This window comes from Corvus brachyrhynchos, unplaced genomic scaffold (genome assembly GCF_000691975.1).
Source record: "Corvus brachyrhynchos isolate BGI_N302 unplaced genomic scaffold, ASM69197v1 scaffold103, whole genome shotgun sequence".
Lineage (NCBI taxonomy): Eukaryota > Metazoa > Chordata > Aves > Passeriformes > Corvidae > Corvus > Corvus brachyrhynchos.
In genome coordinates, this window is record NW_008237436.1 from 6,593,163 (window position 1) to 6,615,128 (window position 21,966).

Below are 21,966 nucleotides of genomic sequence, written 5' to 3' on the forward strand. Positions count from 1 at the left end.
CTCTTGAGCTGTACCAATAATATTTTTCCCTAAGTCTTTCAGAATAATTGTGCATTAAATATCTTCTTTGTAGAAGAAACAAATGCATATCTGCCTTGAAATCAACCCTGATGAATAATGACTTAAAAGATCAGGTTACTTATCTGTTTTCTTGTTTAATGCTAACAGTCTAGTTGTATTTCCCAAACATATTTCAACCGGAACAACTACTTAGTTTTAGAAGTTTTATAAAGCTCTGATAGGTTTGATACCAGAACGGTGTGACTTAACAAAGTGATCTGAAAGGCTGTAAAGGAAGTGTTGCTTTATTGAGTTTTGTCTTTGCCACAAAGGTTAAAAATAAGATAGAGATGGGGCAGTTTTTCATGAACTCAAGAGAGCCTGCACTCCAGTGTGAATGCAGCCACTGATACATAACGTCGGACATGGATCTGCGGATACTACCAACAGCTGCCAGGGTGTAGAGGATCCTAGACCCTTGATCAAGGTGATTCTCTAAAGGTAACTGATACCACATAAATAGGAGTAAGTGAACATTTGTTTTTTCTTCTGCTCCACTACTACAAATCAGAGTGGAATGCCTGCTCAGGAAAGGGCAGTTGTGTCCTCTCTAGGAATGTTTCAAATTTCCTTGATCTTTGCAATAATAAAGCTCTTAGAAACATCCGAGGCTCTGCCACTCACTTGATTTCACTTGATGACATGGGGGTAGTGCTCAATTTGTGTGGTAATATGTTGGGGAAAAGGCTACGTGAGTGCTGGTCTAATGAGGGACTTGAGCTATTGTAGAGCAGTAAAACCCCTTCCTGTTTTAAGGCATGTCAAAAGAAGAAGGAAGGAACTAGCAGATTGTCAGGCAGGCATGTGTGGTGCCTTTAGTCTTCCTTGTTCTCCCTGTATTTTTCAGAGTTTTCCACTTCATTCTCCTTTTTCTACCAGGTGTCAAACTGTGTCATCTGGGGTTATAAGTTTGGCTGTAGATGCGGTTTAAAGACTCACTAATAAAATTCTCTGTGCAACTTGATTCTGTGAGGTGTTAAACATCTCCTATTAGATGCTGAGTGCTTGATGCAATGTGGGATTAGGATTTTAAATCAAGTTTGTGCAGTGAGCATTGATCACCTCATCACATTATCCTAATGATGAAAGGATGTGTAGAATGTGTGCAATGGCAGAGGTGGTTATCTGCAGGCTTGAACTTGTTTCTCTGTTAAAGATTGGGCTCAACTGCAGTCTTTCTAATGGTCAATTGACTGGTTTAACCATCTTGAAGAGTCTTGGAGACCTTTGTTAATGCTCATCCATTTGAAAACTGATAGTTCGTGTAATAGCTTTCCAAAGCAAAAACGCCAAGAAAGTCTTTGAGAATACTTGCTGTTTACGTGATATTTATTTGCAAAATTACTTGCATTGTGTGTTTTCTGGATTTAACTGTACTACTGTTCCATTATGTCTGGGAATTAAAATAAATGGATCTAGGGGTTTTTTTGTGTGTAAATGGACCTTCAGGACTTCATGTTTTTCTCTTCCAATGAACGATGTTGAATTCATCATGTTCTGTTGTAGTATTGGCTTAGTTCCTGAAATTATTTGTGTACAAGTGCTTTGCAAGCTGCTGAAGATGATTTTGCTTTGTGGGTTCTAATAAAGGAATCATTTTTCTTTGGTGCAGCTTTATTCATAGCAAATTAATAATTAATGAGGTAGACTATAACATAAAATTTCTGCCTTTCTACTATTAGTTACATGTTACTGAAATTGACTATCCTTTTGTATTGAGTTACAGGAGCATTACAGAAAATTTTGCTGGAAGTTATTCAGTTCTGTTTAGGTAATCGTGCTTTTTGCCTGTTCCTTCAGGATGGTCAAAGTATCTTTGCTTACAGTATAATGAAAGAGCATATAGTGCTTCTCATACCCACAAGGAGAAAGACTCATGAAGTCTGCATGAATTTTTTGGGAAGGAAGACACTGGATCCCCTTTACATGCAGTACGAGCAGGTGTACACTGCAGAATGAAATGCAGAGAACTTGCCTGAATTTTATTGCAGCAGTGAGAAGGAATAGCAGGGAGTTGATTTTCTTTCACCTGGAAGTTGCAGTGCACGGTGTAAAGCAGTGAAAGCACAAGCTACAATTCCAGTCTCCCTTACTTTCTTCCACTGCCCTCCATCCCCCAAAACTTCTTACCCCAAAAGGCCCCCACTCCAAGCACTGCTGTCTGAATTAGTAAAACAAAATAGTGTCTGTGCTCCAGAATGGCTGAGATGGAATTAAGAGTAAACAGCGCTCTGTTACCCAGAGGGAAATAGCCCTCAGCAGAAATGTTTTGTTTCCTAATTTGACCAATTTACACAAATCAATTTAATGCATCTTTTGGCCTTGCTTTGACACTTGCATTCTCAGACACAGGAGATCCCACCAGCGAGGGGAGAGAAGGCAGCCAGGCAAGGGAAGAGATCCTCAATGCCAGCTTCAAGTACTGAGAAATGTGAGAACTGACATCTGTCTGAGACAATTCTTCTCAAAGTGTGACACACAGAGCAGTCCTCTGTGGGATTTAGCAGGGGAATGTGTTGTGGCACAGTAACAGCTGGCTACAAATACAGATAGCAGGCTTGAAAACACAAGCAAAAAGAAGCCCATGCTAAGCTGGCTACTGTTTTTTTCCTAATACTTTTCTAATCAACTGTATGGGTAAGAGTAAGGTTATTCCATTGACTCTTCTGGTATTTATTTCACTTAAATAGGTTTTGCACTTGGTTTGTTACCAGTATCTGGCCCATCCCCCACCATTACTTCCCCTTCCAGCCAAAATATTTACCAGCTTTGGTAATAACCTTTTGTGGGTTTTATTTTTTTAGGTTTTAAAAAAGAGTAAGTTTCTGGTTTGCTTTATGTTGTGATAGATTGAGTTAGTCAACCACGATTAAGACAGGTCTGTAATCAGTTAAAAGATAATATGTTTCTGAGCTGGGAAGGCATTAGAGATTAGTCTAAATATCTTGATTGTACGAATTTTCTCATTGGAGGTGGAAGGAAGCTTAGCAGGGGCTCCATGGACCCAGCCCTGGTCACAGTTTTACAGCATAGAACCAGAAACTGTGCTTTTAGAATATGTTTACCACCACTGTCTAGTTTAATTAAAGTCTTCGTATCATGTGTAACAGGTGGGATTTGTGGGAAGGGGTGTGTAAGTAAGCAGTGGAGGGGACCCCAACCAAATTCTCACTTCTTGTTCCAGTCCAGCTTGGATGAGTCTTAACTTAGATGTGGCTTCACAAAATGATTCTGTGGTACTCTTTGGTGTTTTGGCATAGTGTAGGATTGGACTGGGTAGCCATGCAACGTGCTTCTTGGAAGACTCTTTCATGAAAGGCCCTGGAGCTGCAGGTGGATGCAATCAGATGGCTCTTCCAAATTGTACTGAACGGTTAAATGCTGCTGATAAGGGTTTATGCAACTGGGCACAAGTATAGCAAACTAGGAGATACATTTCAGACCACTGGGGAGCTGTTCCGTATAACTGGTGCTTCCAAGCTTTGAATGAAGGTGGAGATCAAAAGTTGTGAAGCAGCCAAGTCAATAAAAGAAATTAAAACAGAATAATTGCAGGAAGGCTGGGAAAAAAAGTGTATTTAGTGTGCCACAGTCCAAGGGCATTGAGCCTGGCTAATGGGCTGAATGGAACATCAGGCTTTGAACCAGGAAGTATTTCAGTGGAGTGGGCTTTGGATTCCCTGTTATATTTGTGTTAAAAGGAAAGCTGGATATACTGCCGGAAGATTATTTGTTTCAGAACACTTGCATGACTTTGAAATCTGCCTGACTATAAAGATCTCTAACAGAGGTTTAATTTTTTGTTTTCAATGAAACTCCTTTAGTCCAAAGAACAGAAGGCTTGGTTGAAATATGAAGAGATCCAAGTAGATTCATATGTGTGAAAAATACCTGCATGAGAACTGTAGAACAAGGACAATGTGTTTTATGGATTGTAATTAATTCTTATAAAAATGTATGTATATTTCAGTAGTGGAAACAGGGATCATAAGTACTTGTGGGGCTTTTGGTTTTAATTGTTTTTTTTTGGATTTTGTTGTTTTTTTGTTGTGGTGTGGGTTTTTTTATTTGTCTGGGGGATTTTGGTTTGGGGTTTGTTTTTGGTTGGTTTTTTTTTTGGTATTTCATTTTGGATTTTTTAGTTTGCTTGGTTTGGGTTGTTTGGGGATTTTTTACGGGTTTTCGTTGGTTGGGGGTTTTTTTGGTTGTTTGGTTTTTTTGTTGTTTTTTGTTTGTTTGTTTGTTTGTGGTTTTTTGGGGGTTTTTTTTGTTAAGTAAGAATGATGAATTTAATCTTGCAAGGAACAAGCATTGCTTTACCAGAACTTGTTGCTTTCCGGTATGGAAAGTGAAGGCATGAAGACTGGAACTAAGGTATGTAAGGAATTGGAAACTTGCCCTTTTTAGATCTCCAGCACCTGTAATTTTTTTGTTCTAAGAGAACTTACATGAGCCCACAGAGATTTAAGTTGTATGGAATTCCTTCCCTTCTTCAAACTCCACCAGATCTGCAAATTTCAGAGTTCTCTCCACACCATTTTAAGATATGTGGATCCATGTAAGGTATGAGTGTTCACCTGTGGCTTGACTTGGGTCTGAAAAGCTTGTTGAGCTCAGGCGTTTATGCAAAGTAGTTAGAGGCTAATGGGAGAGAAAGCAGACTACTGGGCTCAAGAGCTGATGTGCAGGTTAGACCTCCACATTTCCAACTCCACATGTGGGATTTATAGCATAGGGATATGCACACACCACAACACAGGAACGTGCTTGTACAACTAGATCGTCCCAACACACCCACACCTCACTTCTGCTACTAAGTGAGGGCAAAATGTGTTTATAGGCATGGTAGATTAGAAGGCAGTACAAGTGGGTTGGAGGCATGGCAGTGGTTTAAGGAAGGAGCCATGGACCTGTGCATGTGAGCAGCGTTCTTGTCAAGTGTGTTCATAAATGTCACTTCGCTTATCAAAATGAAGTAGTGTTAAGGGAAAGCAGAACTCCTTCAAGGGAGTTCTCACTGTTTGTGAGACTTGGAGAGTTCATACAGACGGAGTTAAAGCCCCATTTCCCAGAGTACAATCTGATAGTCTGTGTTGGTTGGTAGCAGGTAACAGCTTAATAAGGCATGTAATATTAAGGCACTGAAAGATAAAAAGACTGAGGTAGCCACAGATGCGTTGACAAAAGTGGTGTGTGTCCAGCCATGAGCTGCAGTGAACAGAAGACACTTCAGTGAGCTGCAAGGAGGCCTGTGAACACATTGGGGTAATTTGCCTCAAGGCCAGTGTTTTATACAGAGTAAATATAACAGAGGAAGGACTTGTCTGAGGAGAATTAATTGCTGTTGCATATTAGACTGGGAGACCGTGGTAGAACGTGGAAGTATAGTTTTGTTTTATTGTCTTGCATCACTAGCTAGTGCTCAAAGCTCTGGCTACTTTGGGCCATTTCAGTTGTTTGTTTCCGTAACTTTATATTACCAGGTAATGATCAAATTCTTCTTAAATTGATGAGGCGTAGTCATGATAGACAAAACCCACCTATCTATATGTGTATGTGTGGGGTGATGTGGCAAATACATGGGGATAAAAGGATGCAGTTTTTAAATGTGGTGGTAACTTGTGATTGAGGAAAATCTTTACAAGTACTACAGTGCAGTTAAATCAGAGGAAATTACTTACGCTGGAATAAATGGGCACTAGCACTGTTTTATGGAGAGGACTGGCAGAGATGAAAGGTAGACAGTAGGTACCACATTCTTTTAAAAACTCTTAAGGAATGGGACACAAAGCAAACAACATATGAACTCAGTGATGAAAACAAGTGTTAAAAAATTTCAATGCAAAGCTATTTGTGTTTAATTTTTCTTTTTTTTTTTCACATACCAATGCACCTAAATTAAAGAAAAAGACCAAACACAACAAATAGAGCACTTCTTGCCTGGAAAAGATGTGTGTTTTCATTTGGGATTTTTTTGCCATTTCACTGAAAACTATCTTTGCACTCACTGTGATCCAAAAGTCTCAAACTATCTTTGCCACCAAGATCCCATTTTTCCCCCCTCAGGAAAAAAAAAAAACCCCTCACAACTGTTTTCTACTACTTCATTAATCTGTTATTTAGCTATTACTGAAGGAACACCAAAAAACCAAAGCCCCATCCTTTTCTAAAAGCTAAAACATTCTTGACATTTCAACTCTTGAAAAGTGTGATTTATGTTATCCTAAATCAGTCTCCTTGATACTAATCAATACTTTCTCTCAGTTTTAAAACAGGAAATAGCTTCAGTCTGTGTTTAAATCCTGCAACGTCTCATGTCATGACCTTTTAGTAGTTTGTTCCTTTTCTCCCCCCATCCCTGTTTTCCCTTCTTTTCCTTCTCACAAAGGTCCCTCAGCTTGTCTTTGGGTTTTTCCTGAACAGTGGAAGCTGTAGATATTTCAGTTCCTGATTTTGGGTGCATGTATCTTAGAGGTTTCCAGTGCCTGCTTTCTCACCTTCTTTGGCCTTTCCCTTTGCTTTCCTTTTCCTTTCATATCATGCTGTACTCTACTGAACTACTCATTTTCTCACATCCACTTCAGCCCTGGGGTATAGGCTTCTGGTAGTCTGAAAGCCTGGTGCTCCATCTGTGGGGATAATGAACTCCTTGACACCATCTGTATAAATCTCTGTTGTAGACAGTAGTGTCAAGTCAGTAGGAGCATATGGGAGATTAGTTCCGTGTCCAGACAGGCAGTATGGGCATCCAGGGATGCTGTGCATTAGGAAGTGGAAAGCCTGTATTTCCTTGTGACATTCTTTTCAGTAATTCAGTGGTGTTAAATCCGTTGCTGAAGGGACACTTGGTATCTCTCCATTGGTTTTCATTTGTTTCATTTGGAGACCAGACAAACTAAAAATATTGGAGGACTATTAGTCTTAGCTGAGTAGACATGTACTGAGAGAACCCTGTACATAACTTTAACAGACCTTGGCATAATTAACAGGATCTTCTAGCAGGGGCCCAAGGGCTAAACTGGCCAGGATATCATGCTTAGCTTTTGCAGACATTGAGAATGGAGGCTCCTGGCAGGGCAGCTGTCTGACAGGATGCTGGTGCAGTGAGGAATGCTGGTGTTAATTTATTCATTCATGTATCAGAATAAAAAGATGTCACTGCTGCACTTTTGCATAATTTTTTCTTTTTGGTGCAGATATTTACTGGCTTTATGAACAGAAAATGTTTTTTAAAAAGTGCAGCGAAATGTCTGCTAACTTACCGTCTGCTTTATCCCTTTTTCCTTCCCTACAAGATATGTTGTGGGGATTTTTTTTTAAGAGAGCCGAGTCTCATGAGTACTGTCCTCAAGTTCAGTTTCCTGGTTAAGAATCTGCATACGGTAATGTAATATTCTTCTCCAGGAAAGATTTTTATGGCATATGTAAATGAAATAGGACCAGCCCCTGGTGGTATTGACAGGATGCTGAGAAGGAAGCTGGCTGTGTATTAACGTGCTTGCAGCTTAGGTCATTCTCACCGAACCCTGCAGCTCTGTGAGGTTCAGCTGCTTGGTGGAGATGACTTCTCATTCTTTCAGTGACCCTTTGTAAAATGCTGTTTCATTAATGAGAAATAGGTTTTTTACAGACATCTCTTCCCTAAACTGTAGATGATACTGAATTGGATGTGTAATAGTTCTGTTTATACAGGCATAATTAAAGAAATGTGAGCAAGAATCCAGCCAAAATCTGGTGTAAACATTACAATGGGAATAATCACTTTCTTTTGTGATCATTCAGTTCTCTGGATCAAACTGACTTCTCCATATTTTAATCCCTTTGGGACTGGTGTGGTTTCCTTTACTTAAACTTTCAGAGAAACTTTGACTTCTATCAATTTCTGTGTTTTAGAAGTCAGGAGTTTTAGTGGAAATGGAATGAGATTTCAGGAGACAGCAAACATATCTGGAACATGGATGTGCCAAAGCACTTTCCAGGCTTGCTGTGGCATTAGATGTATTGCCCTTTTAAAAAGTCATCTTTTGTGCTAACAACTTGGTTTAAGCAAACTTTGTAGTTCTCTTTCCAGAACAGGAGAAAAATGATCTGGACAAAACTGATCTTCAACATCTTGTGTTATACTTGATGAAATGCGGTGTTAGTTGGTAGATTTCTTCCAGAACTCATCAAGCTCCCTTATTTCACAGCTGGAAGCTTCCTTGGGATTTTGGTGCACTGAGAAGAGCTATTTGTTTCCTGTATTCAGGAAGCAGTAAGCTTTTTGTCTGCTTTCCATAGTGCTGTGTTGAAAGCAAAGCTGCTCACAGGTTCTTTTCCCTTTTAACAAATACATGTAGCAGAAGGAAAAATATCCTTCAGTAGAGTAATTGGTTGTTTCCACCAAGTATTCTTGTTTAGAAAGTTGGTATAATAAAGCTGAGCAACTTCAGTCAAGCAAAACAGTAGCAAAGGAGGCAAATAGGAAATTTTATGTAGCAGAAAAATCTAGTTTGTCCATTGCAAATTTTGTTGTACTATGTGTAGGTTGAAGAGCCCTTTGACATCTCTTCAGATGGAGTAATGATCATTCAAACCAATGACATAGAAACCTTTCAGTTCTGCAGTGGTGCCCAACATTTTGTTATAGAATACTTCTGGAACAGTTTATAATGAGACACTTGCAGGCCACATGTTCTGAGTATCCTCTGCCTTGTACCAAAACTGCTGCCCTCTCATTCTTCTTTCCTGTAAGTGGTGACTCTTACCCCTCATCTGATCAGGTGAGCACATGCATTTGAGCCGCACAGTGTATTTGCTGTTAGCATTCACTTCAAATAAGAATAAAGGTATTATCTTGGATAATTGGTAAAATACTGTTTTAATGTTTTTGCTGGTTTTGAGATTGGTTTTTATGTTAAAGGATAACTCAGGAATGGCTAAGGGGAAATATTTGGTGTCTTTTTGCATGTACATGATGTCTGACTGAGTCCTTGCAGGAGAAAATCTTGGTGTAATTAGATCTTTGTTATCCTCTCCTGTGAGAGCTCCTTGAGATTTTGCTCCCTATCCCTTTGTGTGTCCTGTTTGCTTTGCCTTCTGGAAGTGTGTTAGCTCAAATAGGTGTTTAAGACAACTGCCACCCAAGAAGCACAGAAACAAAAGTATCAGTAAATACCTAAGTACATGGAAAAAGAATTTAATTCTCCTTGTTAGCTGTCTGAAGTTTCAGGAGTACTGGTAGCTGTGCTTTATTACTTTTCTCCTATCTTTTTTATTTCTTGAGAAAGTTTCCTGAGTACTAGTAGCTAAAGTCTGTTAAAGGCTGATTATTCTTTTAAAAATGTTCATTGCTGTTACACGTCCTTCTTGTCTCTCACTGCTGAATTAAAGAAGCAGTTGTGGTATACATGCAATGAAATAGAATTAGGTATTTTCATTCTCTTTGTACCTGATGATTTAATTAAAATTTGTTATCTTGGGATATTTTTGTTAAGATCTATATTATACTGTCATAAGATTGGATTCTTAAAAGTTGCTGCAGCCTTCAAGTGTCTCGTTTACAACTGAAGAGTTACTTAAGTCTAGAATAGAACAGTAGCAAAAGGGACCCTGCAACACAGAAGTTTAATAACTGACCTACGCTCTGCCAGATATGGAAGAGGCAAAATATGAGGTAAGGAGATGATAGATAAACCATATGAATCCAGAGGTTTTGTGAAAAGGCTGGCTTTTCTGTTTTGTGAACAGCCCTTTCTCAGAAAGACATACACAGTGAGAGTAGAAAAAGAAACCAGGTTCACAAGTACTGCAACTTTTCAAAATTTCTTTATATGTTTAACTTCTTTCAAGTTGCTATATGCTGTCAGTGGTAACTGATTTATTTTTGCCTAGAAGAAAAACACATAGAAAAGTAGGCTTCTCACTGTCCATTCAAAGTGGTAAGGGGTAGTTACCCATCATGACAATGCATCGTGTTCACTGCACAAGCTGCTATCCAGTCCACTGCAGGTCTGCAATTCACTGCACAAATTGCTATCCAATTCATTGCAGTTCTAGAAGTAGAAGGTGAGCTGGATTGCAGCTTTTCTCTTCTGTGAGGTTTTTAGTAGGATGTCTCCAAACTTTATGGATGATATTGCAGTATAGCTGTTCTTTAACTAGTGGTAAATCCATATAGAAATTTACATTTGCTGTAGTTGTCAGCTAATGATCTTAAGCCTGCTTTTCCTATGTGAATGTCAAATGTTGGACCAGACCCAATCTAACCCAGTTTTAAACAGTGACCAGCAGTGACTGCCTTGGGAATGTGTGTATAATTAGTGAATGAAACCTCTGTTGCCAGCAGCTATATCTGCATCTTGTTTTCATAATCCTTCACTGATCGTTTTTCATTCATAAATTTTAAATCTCTTTCTCTGAATGTGTTTAATCTCAATTAGAGATTAGTCTGTAATCTCACCCTGGACAGAGGGTGTTATGTACTGTGTAGAGGAAGTATTTTCTTTTCCTTTTAAATCTCCCTGGTAATTTAATTGGATGCTATCAAGTTCTTGCATTTGAAGAAGTTAAGAATAATCACACCCTGACTGCTTTTCTTCCCCCCTCTTCCTCCCCATCAAATATGCCTTCCGTATATTGACTTTTAGTTGACTTTTTCAGACCGAGGGTCCTTGTTTGGAAGGACTTTCACATTTTTGTTCTTCCCCACTTCCCTTTCTTTTTTTGTTTGTTGGTTTGGTTTTGGGGTTTGGTTTGGTTTTTCTTTTTTTTCCTTTCACTTCTGGTTCATTTTATCTGATTGAGAGAAAAGGGCTGTCACTAAAGAGTAGGGTACGCAATGGATGTATACATTTGCATAATGGAGAGTTTTGTAATTTATATTTTGTGGGTTTATAAAGTTGTTGCCTTTATGGACCTAGGTGAGCAATTTCCTTACACAGAGCTGAGATTCCTAGATCCAGAAGTATGATTCATTCCAAAGCCTTGCATAACAACTGAAGTGCTGAAGGCCTGTAAACATACAGCTTCCAGCTAGTCACCTCCAAGGTGAGATCAGGACTGAGATGAATGAGTAGCTGTTATGCCTGAATTTTTCTGAGATGCATGAAATAGGCCTCCATATGTGTAGATGCTTTTAAGGAATGGCTTTGGTGTGCATTCTGAAGGCACCACATGAAGCAGGCTTAAGCTAAGTGTCCTCTTCAGACCACAGCTTTCCCCCTCCTCCTGCCTGCCTGAAATCAAGTTTGGGTAAATATGCTACTCATCTCCCATTGAAGAAGTCAGAACAGTGGATCTTGATTTCTAAATCCTATTCCTGTTGTTGAGTATACCAGTTATCCTGAGAGAAAAATATCTTCCTCTCCTCTAGCTTTATGCCTGTCCCCTGAAGTGGACTTAGTAATGTCTGTACCTAAAGAAACAATTCATTTATCCTTTTGTGTTTTGTTCGTCTGGGACATGGTCAGTTAAATATAACCAGAGATTTGTTTTCCTAGCAGTTAAATAACTTCCAATTAGAGAATACACATCAGGGAAGAAAAAAAAAGAAAGACATTGTGCTGAACTCCGGAAGGGTAGAACGTAACACATTTCAGCCAGATTTTGTATGACTCATGGCACACTTGAAAGAGTCAGACACCATTGGTTCAGATTTATTTTTGTGTGTGTGTCTTAGTGTTCTTCTGTAAACACTACAGCAGCTTAGTAGAGAAACAGAGTATCGGGACTAGTGGAAAGTTGAAAATGTCTTCCCTAAAGTAATGCCAGAGAAGTCTGTCACTGGAACCTCTCCAGTGAAAGGATGTTAAAGAAAGGTGAGTCAGTGAAATGGAAGAAAGAAGAAGGAATTTAAAGCAGCATAAAAAGGGAAGTGGGAGGTCATGTTTGTTTTCTCTAATTATGATTTCAGGAGAATAACTGGCTGCAAAATTAGTTAATTATCTTGTGTTTATCGTAAACTCCTATGCTTTTTCTGAAGACACCAGAAGTGCTTTTGCTTCATCAATCAAGTTAAATCAAAGAGCTTTCATTATATTACAGAGCTCTGTAAATTGATGTCACAACTTGAGAAAAACACTTTTATCTGCAAGCACTTAAGAACACTGCCACTTTCAGAACCATGCAAGACATTAGTAGCCAGCTTGTTCAACTCCTTTCAGGTTTCATGCTGACACATACCATGTTGAAGACATGGGTTGTTTGTATAATACTTGGTTTGATCTTTTTTCGTGGTACTTTCAGTACTGTTGAATTAATCAAAGGAAGTTATTGCTCTGTTGGGCATTAGCATACATTTAGATATTTCTGCATTAAGAGCTGTTCACAGAGGAAAAGGCTTTTATGTCAAAAGGAGAGTAAACAGTATGACTGCCGCTGCTTTGAGCTGTGCTGTTACTTCTGACCCACATGTATTTGAAAGCAAGCCTGTTTGTACTAGGAATTATTCCAGTTTGGGCCACATCGTTGTGAAAGGGTCCCTCCTCTCCCTCCTCTTTTTTTATTTTCAATTCTTTTCATTTTTAGCAACTGTGTGAATGCTACAGATGGGGAAAAGGATCTCAGTGGCTCTTGTGATGGTTTGCTTCATTCATAGATTAGCATGCACAACTAAGTTGATTTCTTTATCTCCTGCTGCACAATCTGCTGGGAATAGTAATGCTAGGACAGTTGCTAATGCTGAATATTCATAATTTGTGCGTGACATGTGGATGTAACTTCCCTTGGAAACTTTTTCACATGAACTTCTTGGGAGAACCCAGTTCTACAGAGGACTGACTAATCATCTGGACCTTATTCAAGCCTCATTAAATTCCATGAAGGATTAGTTTTTTGACTGGGTTTGTAGTGATTACTGTCAGCTACTAAATTGAGTAAAGAGGCACTTAAAATGCATCTGTGTCTCTCCTAATGTCTTACTTATGCTGTTTTATAAATGTCACAGATAAGTAGTGAAGCACAGGAAGGGATAGAAAGGAATAAAAGTGTGTCTGAGATATAAAAGGCTGGGAAATGTTATTGTAGAAGTTAGCGTTGACTATGATAATTATGGCCCAATGCAATTAAAAAGGTTTTGTTCTTCTTGAACCCTCTCTCTTTTGGTCAGCCTTGTAAATATATGTGATATTGCATTTGGGAAGATTTCAATTCAAATATACATGCTTAAGTTTCATAGAAAAATAAGGCTAACAGTGAGTTTTCAGTTCTACTACTTATTCCTGCTCAGTTTTCTTAAATTGAAAGAATTAGATCTAGGTCTCATTTTCCTTTATCTAGCAAAGGTAAGGGAAAGAAACTAGAAATGTCTGTTACTACAAGGTCTTTCTTTGAGAAGTAGGTTATGATCAGACATTATGAACTAATGAGATGAAAATGTTAATTTTTGATAGATTTGGAAATAGTAATGTGGAGAGTGCTGAAAGTGCAAGTATTTGAGAGCTGACCATCTTGCAAATAGTCTTTCCCATGTGGAACTTTTTTGCTGGATCAGAGCAGTTTCTGTTGAGTCTACACTGGCTGTCTAGCTTTCTCAGGAGATATGTTTATTTCTTCTGTTGGACTGGCTTTTATGCCAGCTGGGTCTTTTTGGTTTGGTTTTGTTTTTTTTTTTTAACTGAAAAGTCTATGGCATAAAAATAACCAAGACATTTTATAGTGTCTACCCAAAGAACGGTTAAATTACAAGTTGCCAAGTCTAATGTATTCACTGCCAAAATACAAAAAATTCAAGTTAAAGAAATTGTGCACAAAGTTATTTATATGACTTCAATACCAGTGGGTTATTCAGGCAAGAGAAAGGGAGTGCTGTGGTGGTGCTGATGGATGAGGAAAAGGCAAGGCTGGAAGGAGAAGACTGTTTACCTGGGGAAGATGCTCCAATAACATGGGATGACGACTACATGCAGGGGAAGGAGATGAGGTCACTTCTCTACTGCAGTGCCCAGTTATGCTGTGTCTCACTGGAGGCCTTCAGCACACCAGGCAGCATGTGTGCTAAGTGTGCTTGTGTGAAACCCAGGCCTCATTCTGTGACAGAATCACGTGGGAACCCTCTTCAGGGACTGTTTCAGTCTTTTAGTAGGGAAGAGCCTTCATTGTCACTAAACTGAGATTTCAGGTATAGGTCTAGGTGTTTTCAGTCTGTGGCCATTGGCCCGCGTTTCGTTGTTTGATGCGACAGGAAACTCTTCAGGTAACTCCGTGTTATGCAGTAGTACAGTGCTGTTGTTAAACTGCCCCTTACCTGCACAAGCCCAGGTGACACAACCTCCTCTTACATGTTCTGTGTTTTAGACCCCAGACCATCTTAGTAATTCTCTGCTGGGCTCTTTACAGTACTGTAGATGTTACCTCGCCTGTGCTGAGGACAGGGCTGATAATAACTTGTGGCTCTGTCCTCTTGTATAACTCTTGTGTCCTGGGACACCTCCTAGTTCATGGTGTGCCTTGACCACACTAAAAGTGTTTTTCTGGCTCACACTGAACCCGATGCCCACCATAACCAGGTTATGGGCTGACCATTTCCAAGCTTGCAACAGTAGATGGGGTTATTCTTTTCCAAGATGTGGAGCTTTGTCCTTCTCTGTCTGAACTCCGTGAGGTTTGTTCACTCAGTCCCTGATTTTCTGAAGGTTCCTTTCACTAACAGCCCTTTGTTTCCTTGTAATCCAGTCCCCCTAGTTCAGCATCATCTTCAGACTTGCTGAGGTTATCCCTTTTGTCAGCATCTGGGTTACTGATGATGTTGAGCAGGGTGGAACCTCATGGTACCTCTGACCCTTGCCTCGTTGACACTGAATGTTTGACCTTATTCCTGTGAACTATATACAAAGTATGATGTGTTAGGTATGTCTCTAATACATTAAAAACTGTTGGGTCTTCACATAGGCTAATTGCTCTGCCCTGCACCAACATGTTGGCTTGTGTTTGCTGTGTTGTTTGTACTGAACAAGGTGAATATGGATAAAATCTCTACCCCTAAAAATTAAATAGCAGGACGTCTACATTACTATTATACCTAAGTGCATGTAGAGAAGAAGCAGTTTTTTCTGTTCTTTGTAAATTATTTGGATTGTTTTTACATTCAGAAAATTTAGGAATTTACTTTTTTTGGCATTCAATCTGTTTTTACAGGCTTTTTTAATCCAAATTGTTAGCTTTGAGTTTTAAGTCACAGTCCAGTATGAATTTAAAGGTTATTAGTAGTTTGTGATCTTGATGGTTTTCCATTATACTCACAGAAGAATTGCTCATATAATCTCTCTCCATCTTCATGAAATGAGTGTTTGGAGCACTTTCATGTTAGGTTAGAGTAGCTGTGACCTCCTGGAGTTTTGTGGTTTTGATTATACCTTGCACATCACTGCCAGCAAACTTCTGGCAAGGCTATTGTGACCCTGTTTGGAGAAACAGGGTGTAGAGAATAGTATAGATGTGTACAAAGTGTAATCGCTCTTTAAACCTTATTTTAATAAAAGGTAGTGCCCTGAAGGTGTGTGCTGGTAGCCCAGCAAGACAGCTGAGCCTCTTTGGCTGTGCCACACAAAGTCTTACAGTGGATTCTCATACGCAGTTGTCATCACCCAAACAATTGGCACATCTGATTTGAGGAGGTTTCAGGTCAGCCTCTTGTGTATTGCCCCCATCGGTCCCCCTCCGCCCCCCAGGCTCTCAGGCACGGTTTGTTTAAAGGCGTTATGTACATACCTTGTATCCTGCAGTGTAGGCCAGCTTGTAGAAGGCATTCATTATATGTCTACTGAGTCTGTTGAATTTGAGCACTTTTCACTTTACCACATCTGTGTTCTGCTTCTGCCATGTATCTTAAGATCTTGCTTTCCAGTTGCCAGGTCATATTTGAATGTGGGACTCATTTTTTTACCTCAATACCTGTTTGGCTGTAGGATTTTTCAGTGTGTTGTATTTGAAAATGAATTGCTGTTACTTGAATTTTGCCAGTATGTGAAACATACAACCTTCTCAACTTTTGATATATCATAAAGAGACTTAAGTGAACTTTAGGCTTCCAAATCTTAGCTTTTAACTAAAAGATAAAATTTGCTGTGTAAATTGACAGTTGACTGCATGCCGCTACAAAAGCCATATTATTAAGTCAGGTGTGCGTGCACAGGCTCTAAGCTGTTCTCTAGACAGAAATTACTGTAAGCTGACCTGCTTTTCATGGCTGGATTTAAAAAAGAAAGCATCAGCTTAGCTGTACTGATATGCTGTGGTACATATGAAGAGTATCTTATCTAACTCACAAAAGCTGCTTTTCTCTTTCCTATAGAGCCTGCGAGTTTTTCAGCATGGGCAACTCATCATTTTTCCTCCCAGGTTTTTTGCTTCTAATCTTGCTTGAGTCATGAAGAGTGTCAGTGAATACAGTTCAACTTCTAGCAACTCCTTTTTTGTCTCAATTTTTATGGTATCTTTTTAAAGAGATGTTTCATGTGGTCTGGCTTATTTAGCTCTTCAAGTTGTAGCTGAGGCTATGGGTGATCTAGGTGTTACATGAGCAATAAATAATGAAGTCGCTCTGTCTGATACTTCAAATTCCATTGAGACTTATGACTTGGATGTGGTCAAATTCAGTATTACTGTGGCACTAATGGTCTAAAGAAACCCAGTGCTTAAAAATCATTGTAGCAGTGGGAGAACAACTCTCTTCTAAGGTTGATACAGTAAAGAAGTGGATATGGAAGAAATGTGCTCTCCTCTGGCCCCAGTAATGTGCTGGTACTTCACGCTGCCTATCAGTTGCCCCACAGTTCACCTTAAAAGACCACAAGTTAATAGGAAAGGGCTCATTATAATGCCTGCTGAATGTTTCAAAGCTGGTTTTCTGTCCAGGAAAGAAGGTCCTTTAAGGCAGTGTCCTTCTGCCAGCTTTCAGGAGAAAGTTGACATAAATGCACCTATTTTCTCTCTGCTGCTTCAAAGCTCCTTATGTATAATTATTCCTATGTCTATCTTTATTCCCTTAAGTAAAAGGAGTGGTGGAAGGCATGATTCCTCTTGGAAACTTAGTACTAATTAAGCATGTCCTGTGAAACATGGACATGTATGTTACCAAACAGGAACTGCAGCATTTTGTGTTCTTTTTGTAAAGATGAAGGTGTCTGACATGCTGAAGACCTGGCTTCTAGTTCTATATTCTTAGCCTAACTCAGGAGACAAAATTTTTGGCCTAGTTTGTTATATTAAGCAAAATACTTTCACTTTTTTTGACTGTCTGTACTCCATGCAGCCCAGTCTTTTGTTAAGCTCTGTCTGTACTGGTATGGGTGATCCTGTGATTAGGAATATGGATGAGAAAAGAAATATGTGGAAAAGAAAAGCAGTTCTGAGAGTTAAGTCATGTTCAGGAAATCAAAGCTGCAATTTCTGTGATGCGTTTTTTGTCAAAACTCTTGATGATCCCTTTCGGTAAGACCAAGGTGGCCAGCTTGGAGCTTTCAAGGGACATAATTCTGAAGTCAACACAAGTTTGGGAAAAAAAGAGGGAATTGAGTTTTGTGAGGCTTTTCCTTGTGTGTTGAATGTTTCAGGCTGTGTATATATATGCTGTTAATAAGAGGTCTAAGGAGCAAGTATTGACGCTGGAGGGTGTGTGTTCATTGTGTACTGTGGAAGTACTCCCTGACTGCACCAAAATGCCTGCACAAGCTTCTGGGGACAGCGTGCTCAGGCAGTGTGGCAGAGGTGAGAGTGGACCAGGTTGGCCTCCTCTTGCCCAGCAGTTGCCCACACTATGGCAGCAAGGGGTGTGCTCATGCCTCGTGTGACAGCCTGTGATGCGCAGCTTCGGTTTCACGTGCTCTCCTCTGCAACAGAGTCCTCATCCTTGGAAGGTGCTTGGCAACCACGGGTGCAGGAGACCAATATGTCTTGTGTTCACTCTGCCATCTCTTCTTCTATTTTGCTCTTACAGAGGCAGCTGCTACTTACCAGTGTTGTTTTCACTAACCACAGGGCACTTCTGTGTCTTAAACAAGATACGTGTTATGTATTGAACCATGTGTTTGAGGATTACAGATTGCCCTAGAATGTGGCTCTGTTAATGGCTGGCCATGTGCAGAGATGTTATTACTGTATCTTCTTGATGTAAATTTGGTCATATTAACTTAGAGTATAGGTGGTGGCTGAAGACTACAAAAGCACCCCCTTACCCTGGATCTGTATTTTAATGCTGTGATTTAACCATGGGCTTAGTGAGTAACTGACTGTGCTAAGAAAAGAGTGAGGAGGGGAAGGAGAAAAATAAAAGAGTAATATTCTGGAACTCTGCTTGTACTGAGTCTGGGGCTAGAGGTTAATGTCAAGATCCTTTCTTGCAGCTTGTGTTTGGGAGTAGTGAGAATGTTGTGAATGTTCTGCTGCACGTTAATACCTAACCTGGCTTTGGACAGAGCACCGATTTAATTGTTGACCAAGAGTGAGGCAATCCCAGTCATACTTTCAGTTGTCAATGGCTTTCCTATATAAAAATATTTGTTTTTTTTTAATCTTAGTGGAAACACCCTGGTGCTCAACTTTCCTAGCTGTGGAGAGATTGTGGAAAACAGAAGCTCAGTTATTTTTTTAAAAAATCTCATGATTTAAGGGCTTTGCTGCAGACATTTTGTTCAAGAGAGACAAATTTAAGGGAATGGTAGGAAATACCTTGCATTTCGGTGGTGGTGTAATGGAAAATTTGGGACTTCACCCTTCTTCCCTGATACATGATGCCCGTGATTTTTCAGGTATACTGATAGTTTTGAAATTGAAAGTCTCACATTTTTATGGATGGGGCACTTTCATTTCGGATAGTGAGTCCTCTACATGATTGCAGCCCTGTGATGATGATAATTACTGGGTAAAATACTCTGCTCCAGACTGTGTCTATCTGTTCCAGGAGCATGTAATTCAGAGATGCTAGGCTTTTGAACTGTAACATGCAGTTGCAAGTTGATCATTTATATGTGTTGTTCTATTAAATTCTGGGAAACATTTCATAGAGAGGGAGAAAAATAAATCATGCAGAGTTACTAGAATTCAGAATGATGAAAAAAATCTGTCAGTGCTTGCAGTGCTGCTGAAATAGCAAACTCTCTCAAATCTACTAGCTACATATCCCTTCATCTTCCTTCCATGTCAGTGTTTGTAGTTTGCTTCTTAGGTATATGATCCTGAAAGCAGCAGTAGTTTACAACAGTAATGGTGTCCAAAGCTGCTTTATTTTATATTTCTGAGCTGTAGTTAGAGGAGGAGGAGGAGCAGAGCAACTGTCAGGCTCCTGAAAGGTGGTACAGCTCTATCTCTTCTCTCAGTTAACAAGTGACAGGACAAGAGAAAGTGGCCTCAAGTTGCACAGGGGAGGTTTGGATTGGATATTAGGAGAAAAACTTTCACTGAAAGTGTGGTCAGGCTTTGGAACAGGCTGCCCAGGGAAGTGGTTGAGTTACTGTCCCTGGAGGTATTTATAAGATATGTAGATGTGGTGCTTAGGGACATGGTTTAGTGGTGGACTTGGCAGTGCTGGGCTAATGGTTGGACATGATGATCTTGGATTTCTCTTCCAACTTTAATGATTCTGTGATTCCATGATTGCTGCCTGTGTGGTGTGACTGATGCTCTCATAGTATTGCCGTTCTGCTTCTAGAGGTGGGTGCTCACCCTGGCTCTTCCAACTGATCTGTTGGTTTCACCATGGGGCACAGCCTCTCTAAATGGGCTGTTGTGCTTATTAATTGATGTAGTGTCAGTCATCACTTAATTTCACCATGTGTTGCAAAATTTGGTAAACAGCTCTGCTGTGTGAAGCGCACGGGTGCTGGCCCTTTGTGCATGTCCTCAAGGTTATAAAGGCACTGATCTGTATGTTTTGCAGACTGAAATTTCTTTGCTCTGTCATTAGAAAAAGACCAGTTTCTGTGTTGCATGAGAACTGCTCAGGCTGATTAGCATGGAAATGAATGTGCCTTAATCAGCTTGGGGTGAGGGAAGCTCAAAATTAATTTGATACACTAGTTTCATTTAAAAAACATATAGTTGCCGCTAGTGACCATTACAGTTAAAAATGCAAAATAGTCTCTCATTCAACACTGTGTTTATGCCAACTCATCACTTTCCAAATAATTTGTATTCCAAACTAGATTTTCCCTATTTAATCTTTGCCCCATAAAGCAGACTGGGGGAAGGGCAATCAAGACAGAAACATGCAGGGAGGGATATCAAAGAGGAAGAAGATGCTGACTTGAAACTTAACCCTGTGTTCCCTGTAACATTGTGTTTGTTACACTGCTTAGTACCTTGAATCCAGCTTATAAAGAGGTAATTTCCTAGCCCTTGTCCTCTGAAGATCATTTCAGTGGCAACTGCGAAAGGCAAATGAGTTATTGAAATATGAAATGCAAGTGAGAAATCCTCTAGTGATACATATATTAAAAAAACCCTCCATACAATTAGCAAAAACATCGTTGTTTTTGTGGTAAAAAGACACTAAATGTATTTATGTTCTTCCTGTTCAGAAGACTGTATAATTCAGGGCCTTTATAACTACATAGAGAGCTGTATATTAAGAAGGCATATCTAATCTATCTAAAGTGATGCAGAAGGAACTGCTTTGGTAACCATTAAGTTTAAAAACTGCCCTATGTCCTGTGAGCATGTATGTAGGAGTGTATGCATGTGTTTTGACTTAGGGCCCTGCTAAGCATCAAAAATACCCTGTTCTGGATAACCTGAAATGTAGAGGTAAAATATGTTGCTCAGAAAGTGTGTGGCTGGCACACCAGTGAGACTGAAAAACTGAAGGAAGACTTTTCTCGTGCTTATAGATGAAATGAGACTCCTGATGATAGGTGAAATAGGATGTAAAAGTCTTTAAAACTAAAAAGTAGACCTGAGACCAGTCTGATCAATTTGGATGAGTGAAGCAGTTTGAAGGACTGTCTGCTCAGGAAAAAAATTAAGTATGGAAAAATGAGACTGGAGATGAAATGACAAAAGATGATGAAGCTGAGGTTGTTCTTACAGAAGCCAGTAGAGGTTGGTAAGACTTCTGGTTGTCTGTTCAAAAGAGATGGGGCTATAGAAAAGTAATAGCCAGAGCTGGAAGCACAGTCAAGAAGTGAGGATTTTGGAAGAAGGGAAGGTATGTCAGTTCAGCATCAGGTGCCCCTGTCAGGAGGAAGCAGGCATTCTACCTTACCAAAAACAGGAGAGGAAAAGCTTGTGCACTTGATGAATTTAAAGTTATTTAGCACTGCAGTAATGTAAAAGAAGGGTTTCATCCTGTGAAATTTTACTTTTTCGTGTGAGCCACTTACCTTCAGCTCTCTCTACCTTGGTTGAGAGAAAGCAGCAGTTTTAAGAGGAGATGGACTACAACCTTAAAATACATGTCTAAAGCCAGATGAATTGCGCCCTAGAAATGCCTGTTTCTCTCTGACTATAAAAGGAGAGTGGCGTGCAGATAGAGCAGTCTCCATTAGTGCAGATAGAGATGTCTCCATTGAAGACACGTATATGTAGATGGATGAATTCCTTTGGTGCTTTTTCTGAACATTAAATTATCCCATCAGTTCCTTCAGTACTGTCTCCAAAAATATAAGTACTGCACCAGACCCAGTCCTTTGAAAGTTGTCAGCAAGGGAAGAAAGTTCACAGAAATTACTGAATGTAAAGCATTCAATGTAAGGCACATTTGGAGTCAACATGATCTGTGCTTCTGTTCACTTTTCTTCTGTGGATTACTGTATCATTGTAAGATTATCCAAGATATCTCAGGTCATCATGAGTGCAGTTCAGACCTAACCCTTGTTTGGATGACACATGCTTGAAATCTGCAGGCTGGTGTGTGTCAGGAGAAATCACTGCGTAATTAAGGACTGCTAAATACAATGTCATTATATTTAGTTCCTTGCTTTCTGAGCATTACTT

At 39.6% G+C, this 21,966-nt stretch overlaps 1 protein-coding gene across 4 annotated transcripts in view; it reads left to right on the top strand.

The window, feature by feature from the left end:
- Positions 1–21,966, top strand: part of ATP8A2 (ATPase phospholipid transporting 8A2) — a 295,003-nt gene that overhangs the window by 116,013 nt on the left and 157,024 nt on the right. The window lies entirely within an intron of this gene.